Consider the following 9,005-nt stretch of genomic DNA (forward strand, 5'->3'; position numbering starts at 1 on the left):
TTCTTTAGTTCTAAAATAAAAGGTGATTGGGCTCATGAATTTTATCAGCAATTCAAAGGTCTTGCTCGTGACTACAGTCCCACCCTGAAGAATTAACTCCTGTTTCTATCACAAGAAAGGTAAAAGGGATTTTCCTGGGGATTTTTCATTTTGGTTCTGCCTCCCTCATAAAATGTACATAAGAACATAAGAAAGGCCGTACTGTGTCAGACCAAAGGTCCATCTAGCCCAGTATCTGTCTACCGACAGTGGCCAATGCCAGGTGCCCCAGAGGGAGTGAACCTAACAGGCAATGATCAAGTGATCTCTCTCCTGCCATCCATCTCCATCCTCTGACGAACAGAGGCTAGGGACACCATTCTTACCCATCCTGGCTAATAGCCATTTATGGACTTAGCCACCATGAATTTATCCAGTCCCCTTTTAAACATTGTTATAGTCCTAGCCTTCACAACCTCCTCAGGTAAGGAGTTCCACAAGTTGACTGTGCGCTGCGTGAAGAAGAACTTCCTTTTATTTGTTTTAAACCTGCTGCCTATTAATTTCATTTGGTGACCCCTAGTTCTTGTATTATGGGAATAAGTAAATAACTTTTCCTTATCCACTTTCTCAACATCACTCATGATTTTATATACCTCTATCATGTCCCCCATTAGTCTTCTCTTTTCCAAACTGAAGAGTCCTAGCCTCTTTAATCTTTCCTCATATGGGACCCTCTCTAAACCCTTAATGTAGGCCCTGCGGTGTATGTATTAAAAATACAAAGGTAACGAGAAACCCTGTCGAAGTGTTCCTTGTCATAGTGGACAAATCCATTGCTATAATGAGCAACCCAATAGGCAACACACTGAGGGTTATTTTAATAGACCCAACACTTTAAATAAAGCCTTCACCATCTGTTCAGTCTTTGGATCGCAAGGGCAAAAGGGAACACAATTCACAGGTGCATCATAAAAAATAAGACAGAATTATTTAAACGCAAATATAGAACTTGTTTTCTTGGCTGCGAAATGTGACAAAGCTTTAAAATAAATGGACCATTAGCTCATGCTAAGTTACATTGGATATTATATGGTGCCATGCGGTGTCATATGAATAATGTGAATATTGAAAGAATCCATCGTAATCAATGTTTTGTCCAAGTCAAGTGACGTCCCACTTAATCCCAATGTGGTGTCCACCATGCATCTGCATTACTTTCCTCATATTTTGCCATATGTCTTGGGTGAAAAGAACCCCCTGTCTCGGGATATGATACATTCCAGTGTAGTGTGACTGCAACGGACACTGTCTAAGGGAAGAATCTCACCCAGGGTATTTTCATGATAATCAAGAATTTATCCCCTTGTCACCAACTTTAGAGCCAAAATCTGCTCTTGTGTCAGGATGGTTTCCATTGAAGTTAAGGGCAGCTGGGTTTGGGCATAAATGTTTTTCTCTGGGAAGAAAGTCCTTTTACAGGATACATTTTTTTCATCTTAACCCTAAAGTGAGAAAACTCATCCTCTACAAAATTACACTATCAAGTCATAACACTTTGCACTTGTTCTTTTTGTCTGAAGAGCTTGAAACTCTTTGGTAACGTTAATTAACCAAACCTAACAACACTCTGGGTACGTCTACACTACCCGTCGGATCGGCGGGTAGCGATCTATCTATCGGGGATTGATTTATCACGTGTAGTGTAGACGCGATAAATTGATCCCCGATTGCTCTCCCGTCGACTGCTGAACTCCAGCTCGGCGAGAGCTGGAAGCAAAGTTGATGGGAGAGAGGCAGCTGTCGATCCCGCACCGCGAGGATGCAAAGTAAGTGATTCTAAGTCGATCTAAGATATGTCAACTTCAGCTACTCTATTCTCGTAGCTGAAGTTGCGTATTTTAGATCGATTCCCCCCCCCTCCCCCCCAGTGTAGACCAGGCCTCTGTCATGAAAAGAAACATTATGCCTGTTTTCCAGATGGTAAAAATGGACCAACAGAGAATGTCGGTCATCTCAATGCACGTGCCAGGTGCACACTTCCAGTCAGCATAAACAGGAATGGGGCGTGTAATTGCGATGCTTCAGATTCGGATACACCTATGCCTAGCTGATTTAATAATCCATTTAAAAATTGGGCAAGTGCATTCCGTGTATATCTGTATTGCTTAGTATACTCTTGCTAAATATAAGGTGTACCAGCAATTTGTTGAGTCTCTGATCAGACTGCTTTGTGGAAGGAATATGGCAGCCCTGATGGGGGCCTACTGCAAATATCTTCATCAATGGGGGGAGGGATAGCTCAGTGGTTTGAGCATTGGCCTGCTAAACCCAGGGTTGTGAGTTCAATCCTTGAGGGGACCATTTGGAGATCTGGGGCAAAATCAGTACTTGGTCCTGCTAGTGAAGGCAGGGGGCTGGACTCGATGACCTTTCAAGGTCCCTTCCAGTTCTAGGAGATGGGATATCTCCATTAATTATTATTATTATTAATGAGATGTTTCAAAACAAGAGCTGTTACAGGAAGCTTGACCAACTGTGTATTTTGTGCTATCTGGCCAACAACAAGTATGTTGCTGGATGCTGTTCTTGCAGAAGCAGTGGCTGATTCAATGTAAGTATTTCTTTATGGCTATTGCCGTTTATCCTTTCACTTAGGCAACATTGCTAAGCTGTCTCCTTTTAGGGTGTGTCAGTACATTTATTGACTATGATAAGTTACCCTGCAATGAAGGGTTTACAAACCATCTATATTTTTTTGATTTTGAGACACATATAGATCATGTTAAAAACCAGAAGTCCATTGTTCAATCAATCAAGTTAATCCTGGTGCTCCTTGATAACTATGGCTATCACATTTCAGAGTGATTTTACTGGATATTACTGGGATTACTTGCAGTAGCCACTCAGTCTAGACAGGGGTTTCTATTACAGTGAACACAGACAAAAGGGTAAGAAATATTAATGCCCAGCATCCATTAACCATGCATGAACGGCATATCAGAGGGTGGATCCTAGACACTTTGCCTTGGTTCCCCCTCTCTTTTGTTTCTCTCTCAGCAGGGCATTGACTTTTTTCTTTAACAGGTCATCTTCACAAAGGAAAGTAAATAAGACGGGGTGCTTGAAAACTTTGCCAGTTAGAATTTTAGGATGGTTATAGTTTCTTTCCACTCCAGTTTGACGCACTGTCATAACATAAGGGATCCCCATTGGATGACCTATTTGAAGTATTATCCTCACGATGACTTACCATCTTTTCTGGCCTCTCTTTAGGGTTTGAGTAATAGCATTTCTACCAAAGCACACAGTTTGAAAACCCATGGTGTTGGGATTCCCTCTGGGCTGCATGGAGAACGCCGTAATGCTAGAAACCTGCTGTGGTGGTAAAGATGATCACAAGGCCACCAGCAGGGCTGGATAAAATTAATACTCACTGTTGTTGCTGAAACTAAGAATGGCGAACACTCCAGGAATGCTGCTCCTTGATTAAACCTCGTGCAGTTCTCCCTGACATGAGCAGTCTTGTGTGAGAAGATAATATCTCCTGCAGCTAAATAAGGCGAGGTGGATGATGATTAAAATTAGGCCTAATTAACAAGGGGCTGATGTGAGGTAACGAAGCACAATTTTCAAGCATTTCAAACTTTTATTTTTTGCTGCTTCACAATATTCTCATCTGATAACATCTGAGCCAAATATCATCTGTTGCACAGACTGCTCCCTGGCTACCCCGGATTTTATTTTTGATATTGCATAGTTCAAACTGGTGCAAAAGTGCCCATCACAAATCAAACCAATTTTCTAAAACACACTGGGAGTTGGACAAAGGCGGTATAACAGCAGAAGAAGTTAAGCAATTTGCTCACATGTGGCTTGCCCATCCTGACTGATCCCCACAGCCTCTGTCCTCACCTCCTGCAAATCCTTTCTCAAGAAGCTGTGAACTGAAAGCCAGTGAGGTACCGAGCCAGCTGCTGGTAGCGATTGCTAGTGCCCCTGCAGGAGGGCATGCTGACAGCTGTCCTTAAGGAGGCATTTGCACACAAAACCATCCCTGACCATGACAATCTTGCCAAATCATTGACCAGTTTTAAACGTCTTTCTTTTTGGTAAAGATGGGCGAGAAGGTTGGTGATAATGCAACTTTGGCAATGTCTGGTTTCCAGAGATTCCCTTGACATCTGTCAGCCTGGTTTAATACAGAAACTGTGCTACTTATGTTGGCCGATGAACTAGTCCTGAGCCTGGATGAAGATCCCTTTACACTGGGCAGCTGCTTTTGATACTGTTAATTGTGTCAGAGTGATAAGATTGCATTGCCCCTGCTCATGTGACATCTGTCCTATGGACAGGTCTGTCGTTTCCTGGGTTCTCCACCTAACATCTTCCACAACAAATTCGCTGCTCAGCATATAACCTGAGTGACTACTCTGGGGAGCAGCTTGGACTGCAACCTCAGGGCTGCAATAGCCCCTGTGGCCTGTAGTTCCCCCAGAGAGAGGGACAGCCAGTGGATCTATTTATTTCAGGCACTTATCCGCCATTACCGTAATATCTGAGCATCTCACAGGCTTTAATGTATTTATCCTCACAACACTCCTGTGAGGTAGGGAAGTGCTATTATCCCCATTTTACCAATGGAAACTGAGGCACGGAGAGATTAAGGCCCAGATTCACAAAGATATTCGTACCTTTGTGGGTCTAGGTACAAATGACTAGGCTAAGGTCACACAGGAAGTCTGCGGAGGAGCCAGAAATTGAACCTGGGCCTCTCTACTCTCAGGACCATCCGTCTGCTGCTGTATACATGAATCCATGTCGTTCAGACCCACTGGTCCCAGCCCATACCTCCTACCCTACCTGGAAACTCTTGCTCCCTCATGACCTGGAAGGAGCTTCCAGAGAGCACATCTCTGCAGTGTTCAGAGTGGGACCCTCACAGCATGCAATTCTACTTCCAGCGGAATCACAATGGTTCCACTGCCTCCTGCTCCCACATTTTGTGAGCATAAGCTTCACGAATGCTTTTCTAGGAACTGCTGCCATCCTGTCCTCCTGCAGACAGGCACTAACTATTGCCTGAAGAATAAAGGACAACCATTTTTTTACTTTTTGGGGAAGCAGGCTAATGAGGATACTCAATTTCTTGCAGGTACCTAGATAGGATGTTAGAATTCTGACCCCTTTCTGAATGGAATAAGCCTTATTTTAGCACACACACAATTAAAATCATGCTCATAGAGCCCAACCGGGGGGAGGGGGGGGGAGGGGGGGAGGGGGCGGGGAAGAAGAGAGAGAGAGAAAAGAAAACTTCATGGTATGAAAACATTTCATACGTTCCGTATGTGCTGCCAGGCTGTATAACCTGAATCTCTATGAAGACATGAATTATTGTCGTGTAGCTAAATAAACATCTCCGTGAACAAAACATGTAATAAAAGTTTTCTCTAGCCTGTATTTTTCACTGGTTTAAATGTCATCTTGATTTTTTGGTCAAATAAAATAACAGCCTGGGACAATGTTTTACAGAAAAGACGATGCTTTGAATTAAAGCAGCTAGCTTGGCATTTGAAGCTATGGTTAGGGATTCAGAGCCTTCCACCACTCTTCAGAGAGCTTTGACTAATACCTGCACATTTCAAGCAAATGAAAAATGAGGCAACGCAAAGGAAGGTTTTCACAGAAACCCCAGCCAAGCCATACTTTGCAAGAGTCACAGCGAACACTTCCTCTTACTCCGTGAGCTGACGTGAAGGGCTTTTTTCTGGATGGCTGGATTTTCTCAGTCTCTATTTATCTCCTCTATTTTTTCTCATCTCATTTGCTTTTTTATTCTTTCCTCTCTGTTTTTACTCCTGACATTTTCACCTCTCTTCTTCCTTGCCCCACTCCTGTCATATCCCCTTTTACCCTTCCTCTCCGTGTTTCATCCATCCACTTGTTTCTCCCATTGATTTTCAATTCCTTCATGTCCTCTACCTTCCCTTGCTCCCAGAGCTCTGAATTACCGTAGCTAGAGGAATCTGTACCAACTAGCTCTGATGGAAGGGATTCCATTTAGAAAGGATCCCTACTCACACAGTCAGATCCACATCCAGGAGTTCGGGGCGTGTTTGAAAGTCAGGCTCTGACTTGGCCCATTCCACAGAAAAGCCAGAATTGTGAAGTCAGGTGCCAGCATCAGGGTGGCGTTTAGGGTTCCATCTTCCAATTCAGGCCCATCTCCACATGGCCACAAAATAGGAGGAGGGTTTTGTTTCAGTATGAGATAGAAGAACGGATGCATAGAATAATATTAGCTGAACAATGCCAGGGCACATAGAGTATTGCTATAGATACTGGCATGTCTAAGGTGTTCAGGCAGCATGAGGTGAAACCGAGAATTACCTTTGACCCCTTGAGATGTAACAGCTCATGGCCTGAATTTTATTAGTTCAATTTATAACAGAACTTCTGGGGGTGAGTTGGGAAATGAACATCTGCAAAGTCAATAATTATTAAGAGGTCCTTATAGAAAAGTGTCCGGTTAGTTAATCTGAAGTGGGTACCACCTGCATCTTTCTGACAAGGGCAGTTTCCAGCTAGTCCCCTTCCACATCCAAATCTGGCGTGTAGAGTGTGTCGTTGTTTTGACAGTTGCTGAATATATACACTCCTGCAGTGCACTATCAGTGATCTCGTCTCAACTTCCCCCTCCAAAAATTATCTCTGGGTGCAGGCCACCATCACATTAATGACAAGGAAGTGCCCAAGCGACCTATGACAGCAGTGGGATAGGGGCTGTGAAGGCTGATAAAGGCTCTAATATTTGTAAAATGCCTCTGCTGCATCCTCAACTTCCACCTGAACCCATCATTTTACTACATTATCATGATAACCCATCACTCCAATTGTCACCTCCAATTACCGGCTAGGCATAGGCAGGTTTCAGCACAGTCCCATCAGATGGCTTTGAATAAATTGCTCTCCAGGAGCCAGATCCACTGAAGTCTATTGAACTAAGCTGATTTACATAGCTTGAGGGTTTGGCCCATAAAGAACAGCTGTAAGACTTTTTCCTATTGCTTTCACTGATTCTTAAAGTGCCATTCAAATTCTCTGCAATCTGATTGTTCAAAAACTGTCCTGGCTCCCGATGGCATTTATAACAATAGCACTGTCTGGGATGAAATTGTCTTTGTTAAAGTTGGTAACAGACTCAATCAATATCAAAATGTATGTTCTGGTTTCAGATACACCTCAGTATGGAGAAAAATAAATGAGCTGGAGGAAGGGTGGCTACTATTATTTCCTTAGATATAGGACCCTAATTGCTCTTCTTTATCCAGACAGTTCAAAACTGAAGCCGGTAAGCATCTGTCAAGGACGGAAATGTTTACGATAATTAATCACATCTCAGCTGTTTATCAGCCCAAGCGCCAGCTCTAACATTGGCCCTCAATAAGGCTCCACCATTTTGAACTTTCACTTTAAACAAAAAATGTTTTGAATGTTCCAGGTCTAGAGGCTTTTACAGAGTTTCATTTAAAAAAAAAAAAAAAATCACTTTTTGGGTAAAGCACAACTGACAGCTGCAATTGCACGGATGGCTTCTAGTTACAAACATGCCTCTTTCTTTTCACTCTATCTTGCCGCTGCTGCAAGTTTCGGACATGCTTCCTTCAACTTGGTCTTGCCACGTAGCCCCCATCTGGGAGGGGGCTTTGCGACGTACAAGATCTGGCCCGTTATTACTACAATGGCTGCTGGAACTCAGCACAGGACACTCCCTAAGTGAAGAAAAGGCAATTCAAAGCCCATCTCTTGCTTAACTGTATTCTTTACTGCCTTAGCACTTGCTATATATGTAGGTAGGAACCCCAGTTGTACTTCTTTTTATGTGTATTGCTTTAGTAGAGTGCAAACATGTTAAAACGTTCACTTTCTCCTTTATACGAGTCTATAAAAAAGCTCTTAAACTGGAGTCATAGGGTTTCGGTGAGACAAATGAATGATCACCCTGGACAGAACAGTCCTTTCCTATGGATTAGTCACTTAGGTGTGAGAAATTGTCAGATGCTAATTCAGTCTGGAGAGTTCACTTGACTTTCATGCCATTTTCAAGCAATAATAATGCCATGAAGTCACATGATGCCTCATGATAGGCTAGACTGCTAGGACGCACTAATAGGTACCATTCATTGATACCAGTTAGGGCTACATTTTCAAAAGTCTCCAGGCAGGAAAGATTCTGTGCCCAGTTATAGTAAGCCATGGGCAAAAATATTCACAATCAGACATTTCAGCATTAATTCTAACCCACACACAGTTACTCAAAAATCATTTTTGGTGCAAGGATATTACATGTTTGACAGGGTTACTCTACAAGGGCCTGATCCTGCTGCCATTGAAGTAAAATACCCAATAACCTTGATGGTCCAGAATCAGGCTGCAAATTACACGAAGGAATCATTTCAAGGAACAGAGATGTAACATCTGATTTCTGTAGATTACGCAATTTCAGGGGTGTACCTGTTAGGGTGACCAGACAGCAAATGTGAAAAATCGGGACAAGGAGTGGGGGGTGATAGGAGCCTATATAAGAAAAAGACCCAAAAATCAGGACTGTCCCTATAAAATCGGGACATCTGGTCACCCTAGTACCTGTGTATATATGCAACCATGTCACTGAAATCACAAACACTGTCAGTTGCTAAGATGCAGCTTTGAGTGTCTTAGTTACAGAGACACTGTAATAACAGCATAATTGCTCCCTGAACTATTATTGAATTACATTCTGATAGGCTTAAAGAACAGACCTGTTCTGTGCCCCAGCAAACCGGTAATCAGCATATTTAGTACTATTTATACCGGATATTATGAACAGGCTGTTTTATTGTCTTGCTTAACTCTCTCTCTCTTTCTCTCTCAAAAACAAATATTTTGTGTTTTCTGTGGTCTGGCTCCTAGTTACCCCAGGGATCACCTCTCCTTCTATGCATGGCCCTGAGATTGGAGGTCACCTGGGGCACCCTTGCTAACAA

This window comes from Emys orbicularis, chromosome 8, assembly GCF_028017835.1.
Source record: "Emys orbicularis isolate rEmyOrb1 chromosome 8, rEmyOrb1.hap1, whole genome shotgun sequence".
NCBI lineage: Eukaryota > Metazoa > Chordata > Testudines > Emydidae > Emys > Emys orbicularis.